The sequence below is a fragment of the Dermacentor albipictus genome, chromosome 1, assembly GCF_038994185.2.
Source record: "Dermacentor albipictus isolate Rhodes 1998 colony chromosome 1, USDA_Dalb.pri_finalv2, whole genome shotgun sequence".
In the NCBI taxonomy this organism is placed as follows: domain Eukaryota; kingdom Metazoa; phylum Arthropoda; class Arachnida; order Ixodida; family Ixodidae; genus Dermacentor; species Dermacentor albipictus.
In genome coordinates this window covers 78,402,427-78,413,414 of record NC_091821.1, presented here as the reverse complement: position 1 = coordinate 78,413,414, position 10,988 = coordinate 78,402,427, and the positions used below count along the sequence as shown (strand labels likewise).

The 10,988-nt window shown below is 48.0% G+C and overlaps 1 non-coding gene across 1 annotated transcript; it reads left to right on the top strand.

Annotated features, from left to right (window-relative positions):
• The first annotated feature begins 8,229 nt into the window (after nt 1-8,229).
• On the top strand, nt 8,230-8,303 carry TRNAS-GGA (transfer RNA serine (anticodon GGA)). Its single transcript has one exon. It is a non-coding gene; the product is annotated as a tRNA-Ser (tRNA).
• Nucleotides 8,304-10,988: the final 2,685 nt, after the last annotated feature.

Below are 10,988 nucleotides of genomic sequence, written 5' to 3'. Positions count from 1 at the left end.
TTGAATATATCCCAAAGACAGCGTTGTGCTGTTCAACCTAGGTGACTTAAGGCAGTGTAGGTCACCGCATCAGGACCGGGTGATGACGATCGCCTGCACGCAGCCAAGGCTGCTTACAGTTTTTTCATATAGAAAAGCACTTTTATGCTTTGATCTCTCGCGATGGGAACATCATGTAGCGAGAAGTCAGCCAGCAGAACGAAGTCGCCAGTAACTTTCGCACAAAATTCTCCTGGGACCTCAAGCTCTGGACGACTTTGATATAGGGCCAGCGCTGTTAAGGGACGACGTTGTTGTGGAGATGAGCGAAGACCCTGAAGAGTTCTCCACACGGGGGATAACGGCTTTCGAAGGCCCTGCGATTCGCAGAAGCTCTTCCATCGTTAATCCTGAAGTTTGTCCATCTGACGCTGAACTTTCATATGAATGCGTCGGGCTTCCCTCAGGTCATAAATGGACTTAGCATGCCTATATCGTCTCTCGGCCCGCCGGCGGATCACCCGAAGCCTCTCCAATGATTGGTCGAAATCTGTGCGTCTTGTAGATGTTGTAAATGTTCGCGTAGAAGCCTGCAGAACTTGTATGATCCTGTATTCGAGGGGCTCGGGATGTTCATGTCTGCACTTTTTTTCGATCGAATTTCGGTACGCTTGCCAGTCTATGTGTCTTGAGAGCACAGGGAGAACTGTTAAGGCCTCTGATAGTCATGTACGTAGGAATATGGTCGCTGCCGTGAGTTTTAATGTCTGTGAACCTTTGAAGTTTGGAACTTAGACTATGCGACACTAACGTCAAGTTCAAGCAGCTGCTGTAAGTACCTGCTCGGAGATAAGTCGGGCTGCTATCGCAAGAGGGATGTTGTTCTGGGAGTCTTTGGATCCCACAAAACCTTTGTCTCGCATTTGAAGAACTGTTCGTTCGTTCGTTCGATCGTTCGTTCGTTCGTTCGTTCGTTCGTTCGTTCGTTCGTTCGTTCGTTCGTTCGTTCGTTCGTTCGCTCGCTCGCTCGTTCGTTCGTTCGTTCGTTCGTTCGTTCGTTCGTTCGTTCGCTCGCTCGTTCGTTCGTTCGTTCGTTCGTTCGTTCGTTCGTTCGTTCGTTCGTTCGTTCGTTCGTTCGTTCGTTCGTTCGTTCGTTCGTTCGTTCGTTCGTTCGTTCGTTCGTTCGTTCGTTCGTTCGTTCGTTCGTTCGTTCGTTCGTTCGTTCGTTCGTTCGTTCGTTCGTTCGTTCGTTCGTTCGTTCGTTCGTTCGTTCGTTCGTTCGTTCGTTCGTTCGTTCGTTCGTTCGTTCGTTCGTTCGTTCGTTCGTTCGTTCGTTCGTTCGTTCGTTCGTTCGTTCGTTCGTTCGTTCGTTCGTTCGTTCGTTCGTTCGTTCGTTCGTTCGTTCGTTCGTTCGTTCGTTCGTTCGTTCGTTCGTTCGTTCGTTCGTTCGTTCGTTCGTTCGTTCGTTCGTTCGTTCGTTCGTTCGTTCGTTCGTTCGTTCGTTCGTTCGTTCGTTCGTTCGTTCGTTCGTTCGTTCGTTCGTTCGTTCGTTCGTTCGTTCGTTCGTTCGTTCGTTCGTTCGTTCGTTCGTTCGTTCGTTCGTTCGTTCGTTCGTTCGTTCGTTCGTTCGTTCGTTCGTTCGTTCGTTCGTTCGTTCGTTCGTTCGTTCGTTCGTTCGTTCGTTCGTTCGTTCGTTCGTTCGTTCGTTCGTTCGTTCGTTCGTTCGTTCGTTCGTTCGTTCTATTCGCTTACATTGACAATCATCGTCGATGGCTCCAGCACATTTTTCTTTCTTCTTGACCAGCGCGAGAGGCTGTCTAAAGGGCAACGAGGAGAACGACTGACACGGACATTCCCATAGAGCACGACGAACTCTGCCCCGAGAGTCCAAAATCCCAGCAGGCGCGCTCACGCGCACAAACAAACGCACACCTTATGGGCGCGGGTACTCCGCGGGCGTGTATAAACGCCATCCACGGCGTTCACGATCGAAACAAGGGCGTCTACGCACGCACGTACAGCGCACATCGCAGCGAACGGGCACACACGTCGCGTCCATGCGTGTCGGGCCGATTCCAATGGGCAGAGAGGCGGCGGCATCTGCGTCTATACAGCGGCGGCCGCGGGGTCCGCGTGACCGGCTGGAGCACCGTCGTGCCGTCCGCGCCGGTGGTCACTGCTCCTGCCGCCGCGAAAGGAAGCGAAGCTTCGCCAATCGGTTTCCCGCGTACGCGAGCCGTGCTTGCCTACGGGTCCGTTATTATTATTATTGTGCGAGGCGCGATGGAACGGCGAAACCTCGATCGCGCGCCCGCCACTCGGCGTGGCGAAGCGCCTTTGCCGACTTGTTTTCTCAAAAGCGGCGCCGCGCGCCAATTACAATAGTGACGCACTGTTGTTCTGCGGCGCGTGAGATGAGGAGGGAAAAAAATACTGCGCGCTGGTTGCGTTTGGCTGCTTGAGAAAAGCGTGACTGCCTAGTGACGACCAGGAACGTGACGTTCGAAGCAGCGCTTAAAAGCACGAAGAAAAAAAAAAGAGGGAGCAATAGAAACTGGTTGGGAGGGCGTGAATTTGAATAGAAGAAACGCTGCATGTGGGGACAGCTCAGCGGATTTTGATCTGTAGAGCTCATTGCATGCGAGCTAAGCTCTTCGCCCATCCGGTTGCCACAGATGTGCACCATACTGGTGCGCAGCCAAATTTTTTTGTTCGGAGGCATCGCGAGCGCGAGGACTGCGCTCGGCAGTGACGCATCGTGGAAATGAACTGCAGAAGTGACATATAACTGCCCTTCCGCTCCAGAATCATGAAAATATCAGAGTGCACGCACGATGGGGGGGGGGGGGGGGGACAAAATTATTTTAGAGCGCCCCACTACGGCGTGCCTCATGATCGGATCGTGGTTCTGGCACGCCAAAACCCAGAATTTAATTTTTTGAGTGCGCGCAGGATACCACTGGAAACAGAAGAGCTAAACCAACAAAGGCCGCCTGATCTTATTTCTGACCGTGACCCAGCGCCCTTAACACCAACACCCATGCACAGGTTCAGTTAAGTCGTTTAAAAGGTACACGATAAGCTTTCGCCGGCCGTAATTCGGCCCGTCACCATTGCCTCGGCACTCAGTCAATCGTTCACACTACTATTTGAAAAGGAGTCAGTCGTGCCGTCGTTCTAGCTGCTGCTTCTGCTGCGTTCGAAATCAACTGACAGGCTTGAACACAGTTAAAAGCGGACATATAGAACGAAAGTTTACAAACGGAAAGACGTTTCGGCTCCGGCACGGGAGCCTTGTTCACAATGAAGTTGAAGGCGGAAATGGTCCGGTTATGTAGGCCAGACGGGTTTCCTTCCAATTCTTGATTTCAAATGACAAACTGTACTGATCGATTGATTAGTGGGGTTCCTCGGCCCCGAGCAACACTGGGGAGAGACGCGGTACAGTGCAAGACCACGCGGAGTTCTTTAACGTGCACCTAAATGTATGCAAGCGGATACTGCAAGCGGAAACTGCAGAAACGCAAGCGTTTCTGCAGTTTGCCGCCGTCGAAATGAGACCGCCTCGGCCGGGAATTGAACCCGTGACCTAGTGCTGCAGCAGCAGCACCACCGCATAGCCACCGCGGTGAGCACGTCACGACGAGCTGCCCCGAAGTTGTATCGAGTCTGTTTGTGACTCTGCCCTTTTCAAGAGATTTCTCCGACAGCGGCGTCAGTGACGAACAGCATCAAAGAATGAACATACGTTCCCCTAACATTCCTGCCCTTTTATTAATGCCATAGCATTATATGCGCATTACGCGAAAATCCGTCGGCGTCCGCGTGACCGAAAGATGGTACCGAAAATGGCCGACGGTGCGAAGAGTAAGAACACGTCGAAAAATTATCGGATTGACGTCAAATGCAAAATAAAAAAAACACCTCAGTACTTAGATTTAGGTGCACGTTAAAGAACCCCAGGTGGTCAAAATTATTCCGGAGTCCCTCACTACGGCGTTCCTCACAAATCAGATCGTGGTTTCGGCAGCTAAAACCTCATAATTTTTTTTAAGCAGCCTGAAGTGTCTCTGCCAAATGTTTGTCTTTCGCCTTTTCCAAGACTTGAGAGCAATAAAGGTGGGGACGCTCAGATTCAAGGGGTGCTTATGTTCTATAAAATATGGAATTCTTTCCAAGCTTTAATTCATTTGGCTCTTATCATCAAAAATGCACATGTCGGGACGACAGCACGACATGTCACTGGTACAGCTGTAGGGTACATCGGTTTTCACGCCCCAAGATTTCTACAAAGCATTCACAGCGTTATAAAGGGTGCTTATATTTTCCGTCAGAGGAATAAGTGTAGCGACGCTACCATTGTCCAAAAATAGTGGATGTATACCCTATTCGAACAATTTCATTCGTTTCAAAGTCAAGTTCTAGCCCGCGGGACGACAGCAACCATCAAAAAAGTCGTGACATTTCATCAGCAGCATTTGGAATGAAGCCGCATACATTCGTCGCATACTAGGTAGATGGCTGACGTCAATATATCACCATCATGGTATCGTCTACACAAGGGCTCGCTAGAGTAGGGCTATAGCAGTGCAATTCTTTTCGCTTATCTTTACTGATCACGTACGAAGTCAGTTCCTGCTTCGGTTTTGGTCAAAAGAAGGCAATTTTTTATTAATTAATTTATTTATTTATTTATTTATTTATTTAGACATATACACATATGTACACGCATATGTGTGTGTGTGTGTGTGTGTGTGTGTGTGTGTGTGTGTGTGTGTGTGTGTGTGTGTGTGTGTGTGTGTGTGTGTGTGTGTGTGTGTGTGTGTGTGTGTGTGTCACACACACACACCAATAAGACACCATCCTCGGCAAGAAATGAAAAACGATAGAAATAATAAGGGAAACAAAGAAAAAAACTGGTGCACAAAAAAAAGCTCCTCATAGTTCCAAAAGATCCAGAAATTTCTCTAATTCATTTTGTTCGCTTGTATCAGCGTTAAGACCATTCCAGTCAATTGCTGTTTGTGGAAAGAAGGAGCATTTAAAGGTATTGTTTTGGTATTTAAAGGGAGCTAGTATAAATTTATGTTGGCGCCGAGTAGCATATACAGAAGAAAATTTAACATAGTTCATTGTCTGGCTATTCAGTAGTCCCTTGACTATTTTGAACATTAAAGTCAAACGGCCTACACGATTCCTCTCTGATAGACGCCTAATATTAACTTTCGCCATTAGTTGTGAAATTGATGTTCGTCCATAACTATTAAAATAAACCGTAATGCCTTATTTTGTACTCTAATTTGTTTTCATTGGCTTTTGTAAAAAGGTCCCAAAGAATGTTTGCGTAATCGAGTATTGCTATTATAAAGTACGTAAATGCAAGAAGTGTAGTGAGGCTTGAAGCATCACGAAGAGAACGTTTCAAGAAATAAAGTTTAGTGATTGTCCTATTACACATGCGAGTAATATGCTGATGCCATTTGAGATCATCAGTGAAGTGTTGACCGAGGTATTCAAAATCCCTAACACGAGGCGGTACGTTTCCGTTCGCTGTGTAAGAAAAAGTTAAAGGATATTTCTTATTAACTATGGACATAATTACACATTCCTGGTAATTAGCAGACATCTGCCACGCCCCACACCATTGCATCAATTTGTCGACCTCAGATTGGAGCTTTTGCTGATCATTAACAGAGCTTACCTCCGAATACCTTAATCTTAAAGAGCGCATTAGGCTGCCACTGTTTCGAGAACGCGTGTTGTTATTCTTTCTGCTGTTCAGCCGTTCTGTCCGTTCAAATAGATCTCCAACGGAACGGTGCGCTCGAAGAGCAGTCCACACCGTGTTCGCTAATATTGCTCTCTGACTTATTGTTGCAGCGAGAGTTCAGTACTACAGTTAAACATCGATAAAGCCAACTTCAATATAACGAAAACTCTCACTATAACGAGGTATTTAACTTTTCATAACTTCTTATCCATAGAACATCATGCATTTCGAACTTCAATATAATGAAGTGTGGTCATACACGATATTAATTTAACAAAATTTCACTGCCGCCGCGAAGGAACACAATAAATGGAAACTGCCGCTGGTCCAGATGGTCAAATGGTTTAATTATATACGGCTAATTGACAACGCGAGCGTGCGGTAATGTGATCAAGCGCACGCTAGGCGTTGAGTTTAGCGTGCGTCTCCTCTTCTAGCCCGGACGCATGGCTGCCGGCCCGGTTGACCGCATACGTGACCCGCGCACCCTGTTTTGGAGGTAATCGGCGGCGGGTGCAAAGCCATCGATGGCCGTGGCTTCATGAGCGCTTTCTTCTCGCACGTTTACTGCTATATGTCGTATAATCTCTAGTTTCGAAGACGCGTTTAAGCGAGAGGCAGACGAAGCGTTCGCGCGTCTCTTCCTTCTTTCGTCATGATAGCGTCGCAACGCGGCGGGCGACGCTGTCAGCCGCGGCGGCAGAGTGGATGCAAAAGCTTCGCAGGCTTCGTTTTGTATCGCCAATCTGAAGATCTCGTCGACACGCCATGAAACCGTATCTTTGGTTGCAAACTCTGAAATTCGACCAAGTGTTGCTTTTTTTTCTTTCTCATTGAAATTTGTCGTTAGGATTGCTCGATAATTCGGAAAATTCTACGGCCCTTCCTGTGAGAGAAAAATCCGTCAGTGACTGTTGTTATTCGCATAAAAGTCGAATTTCAATATAAAAAAATTTTGATACAACGAAATAAAGTGGCGAATTCACCGACTTCGCTACATCGAGGTTTGACTGTATAACGCTTCGCTTCCAGCAATTTTCTGAGCAATGTGCACTTCAGAAGTGTCGATACAGCGAGTCAGTTGTTCATTCGTATTTCATCAAAACACTGCTAAACACTGACCGTGACAATGGTAAGCATGATACCAAGAATTCTTGCTTCAGGCTTGATGAATCAGTCCTTAATCAGTTACTATAGTGCTGTGTTTGCCTTAGAACAAACTCGTAGTTGGACTTGTTGCAATTCCTGGTCGCGGCCATCACACTATGATGAGAAGGCCTTTGCCAGCACGCTTGCTTTGATCCTAAACATACATTGAGGTAACCTAATCAGGCTTCGCCGCTAGCACGAAAGTAACGCAGAGAAAGCCCCTCTGCAAAGCAAGCAGAGGCGATGGGCAAAAAAATGAGTCGATGTCTTTAAAGAAATTCGATCTGACAAAAACACCAAAGAGGGACGAAAAGGAGGATACAAATAACTTGTGACCCTGCAGCGTGAGCAAAACAGATACACATGTGTATGGCCGCCAGCGCACATGCGGTGCAGCCTGATGCCCATGCCAAGCAATGCACGCGAGACAAACATTCGTACGATGCAGTGTACGCTAGTTCAAGCCCTCGGGCAATGCCTTTCTCTAAGCTTTCGAAGGTTTGTTTTCACAGTGGTAACAGCTCCTGTTGCGCATGATCACGCGAGTGGTGCCTACGTTGCCACGGATACCCTTCGCGTTTCCAGAAGACTCCGCCGCCAACCTTTCCGACGTCTATAGCTTGGCTGCCTATGGCTAAACCGTGTACCACATGTTGCCGTGCCCGTGCTGCCCACAGCGTTTCCTTGCCTATAAACTTTGTGTTTAGAAAAAGCTTATTTATACAAAAGACGATACGAACACTGAGTCCCAATGATGGGACAATTCCACCAGGACGATAACATATACAAAAAATGAAGCACTGTATACGCGGCACGTTTTTAAAATAGTGTCCGAGTCCTCACTCACTAACACATAATCACACAGACCCACGGAAAGGCACAGTTACACAGAAACTAATTGTCACATGTATAAAATGATGCTCCATGTATACAGTGTACACAATGCTTATGTACAATGATGATGTGCCAGAGACACTTTACACAATTTCGAAGTGATGTGCATGAGATGTGTATTTATGAAATGATCATGTATACGAGAGCACACACACACAGAAATCACGGGCACCTACATTCTATGTGCATTCAATGAATACTTCTGATGGCCTGGCTACAAGAATCAGGCTGGTTACAGGGACCAGGCACCAATCTGGTTACAGGCTACAGGAACAGGCTACAGGAACCAGGCTGGCCACCGACAGGAAACAGCATGACCACTGTAGAAGGAACTCTTCTTCTTCAAGGAAGAACAACTCCTCTGACAGAAACGATAGTGTGTTGTCGACAAATTCGACTTCGCCCTGCCATCTGCTTGCCGAAAGAAAGAAAAAAAAGCCTGGTTAGCTCAGATGGTAGAGCGGCTGCCCCGGAAAGGCGGTGGTCCCGGGTTCGAGTCCCGGACCAGGCCGAATTTTTCTTCAGCTGCGAGGCTTTTCTTTCGAGAAATCTGTATATGGGTTTCCTTTGTAGCAATTGCTACGATCGGGTGGATGTCTGATTTTCCCCTTATTCGTTGCTTCTCTCCACCTTGCGGGTTTTTAACTACTACGTCAAACGATAGTATAGCTCAAAGTAGAGCTTCCCCAGAAGTGGAAACAGAGCGCGGCGACGATGCCCCGCGACAACTGCCTCGCACCGGTTACGCCATAGGCAAAAGGCCCCCGCAACAATTAAAGGTCGTGCAAAGCGGCCACGTGAACTTCGAGTGCAAATGATTTTTTTTTTTCATTTTTATAGCGCTGTTATTCTAGTGAAAACCGGCTTATGCAGCACAGAATTGGCCCGCACAGTAGTAACAGTGAGTGCACCTGTGTTCTGCGTAATAAAACATTAAATCACGGCATAAAACCTGCACACATAATGTCAGCTCTTCGGTATGTCCACAGCGCACAGACCTCTTAATGTATATCGCGTGATATTCAGCGGCTCCTTTGATTTTCTTAGTTCTTCATTTATATATTTGGGCACCCATTCTTGGCCCACAGGGTACATGTACTACTGGGTACGTGCCACTGGGTATGTGCTCATTCTTGGCCACCCTTCCAGAATTGATGCTTATCACTTTGAACTAAAGGGTGCTGAATGCTTAAATTAGTTTACATGTGTCGTACTTCACGCCCCCCCCCCCTCATACACCTCTCATCCCTATTGTTCCCTCGACGAACACCGTACATCGTCTTAATCGGTATATCGCTGCGCCAACGTCTCAGAGTTTGCATCCACCAGATTTGGTGTTTGCATTTCGGCATAGCTTGTGAACTGTGTAAAGCATAAACATCGCGTGAAATTTAAATTGTGACTTGTGTGGTGCAGGAACATTGTTTGATTATTATTTATCGCGTTTTATGGCGCATGGGCCAAAGACATTGCTTGAGGTTATACGTTGCATAAAGGGCAACTGAACGCGATTGTATACGCGTCGTATTTAGTTATATAGGATTTAATTTACCGCTTCTCTAAAGCTTCGCTTCATATAGGTCTTAAGTTCCAACATGAGAGTTCGGCCTGCATTTTTTTTTTTTCGTCTCTCTCATGAGTTGTTGGATCTTTCGTCTAGTTGGGATTCGGGGCTACAAGCATGTGTCGAGCAGTTCCGGCGCCCCTGACGGCGAAGCTACTGCGCATGAGCCTCGAGCATAGTGTTCACTGCCAATCGAAGGGCAAGCCCGCGCAGCACCCCGAACGCGCAGCGCGTCCTTTTACAGGCGTGGCAAAACGAAAGGGGTATCGAGTTGTACCTGTGTACCCTATGAGCCACGCGAGGAGATCGGTGCGTGGATTCGTGGTTTGGTAAGTTGTTTCGCTCAGTTTTGTGGGTTCTGCGCCAGCCATGCGTTGCGGGCGAACGTCATTGACGTGCGCGCGATACCCCTGGGAGCACGGGAGTAACACCTGGCGTTTGTTGGAAGGCGTTCGTGCGCGGGAGTCGTGACCGGCCGACACCCCGTCCGTCCCCACCCGCGCCACGGCCTCACCGCGCTCCGTGTTATCTTCGAACCTGCTGGCGTTGTAGTACGACGTTTGTTATTGTACTTCGCAGTCATCCACCAGGAAGAAACGACGCCGAGAACGAAGCGAAGCCGCATCTAGTTTTGTGTTTTGTTTGATGCAAAACATTCTTCTCTCTCTCTCTCTCTCTTGAGTCCGTGAATCATCCGCGCGCTTCAAACAGTACGCGTACCTGCACACTTCGTGCAGGTGGACCGCCGCCCGAGATGCATGCGTACACGTGCCTCGTTGTCACGCAGCGCGAGGAGCGGGACAGGGCGTTTTTCGGATCATGACAGCTTCTATGCGGACAAAGCACTGTGCAAGGATGAACATTGTTTTGGTCAAGTTAATGCGGCATGCTCATGATCAAGAGCGCGTCTATTCGCGCTATTTAGCTTTGTGTATTGTGCTACGTCAAAGAGGGACGAACGTCGAATTATTATTGCGTTTTATTCTCTAGAATATACCGTGAACAGTGATTCATAAAAAATCGTCTGCATCTTAGATGTCAAAGGAATTCTGCGGTTTTACGTGCCAAAACCACGATTTAATTATGAGGCACATCGTACTGGGGGGCTAAGGATTAAATTTTTACTACCTGAGGAAATTTAACGTGCCTCCAGTGCACGGGACAATGGGCGTTTTTGCATTTCACCCACATCGAAATGCGGCCGCCGCGGCCGGGATTTCATCCCGCGACTTCATACTTAGCAGCTCAACAACACTGCCGCTAAGCCACGACGGCGGGTATCTTATATGTGGTGTCTCATCCAAGGTGTGGACCATTGATCCACAGAAGGTAATCCGACGAGCGGCTTGGATGCAGCTCGAACGACTCTTCCAATTTGCCACACATGCGACACTGGTCACTTTCCGGTCGATACATGGTTCGTGGACGCACTACAGTCCGCAGAGCGCTTGCCCACGCCTCGAACAATAGACAACTTACCAAGCAAATGCTCACTGCCTAGCGGCCGCGCCGAGAAACAGCCGTTCTAGGTTCAAGCTTGAAGCGCAAGAGGGTCTCATATATCACCGCATGCGCTGAATGTATCATAGTTCTCCAATCGTCGCGATGCCGCCGCGCACAAGCCCGAAAATG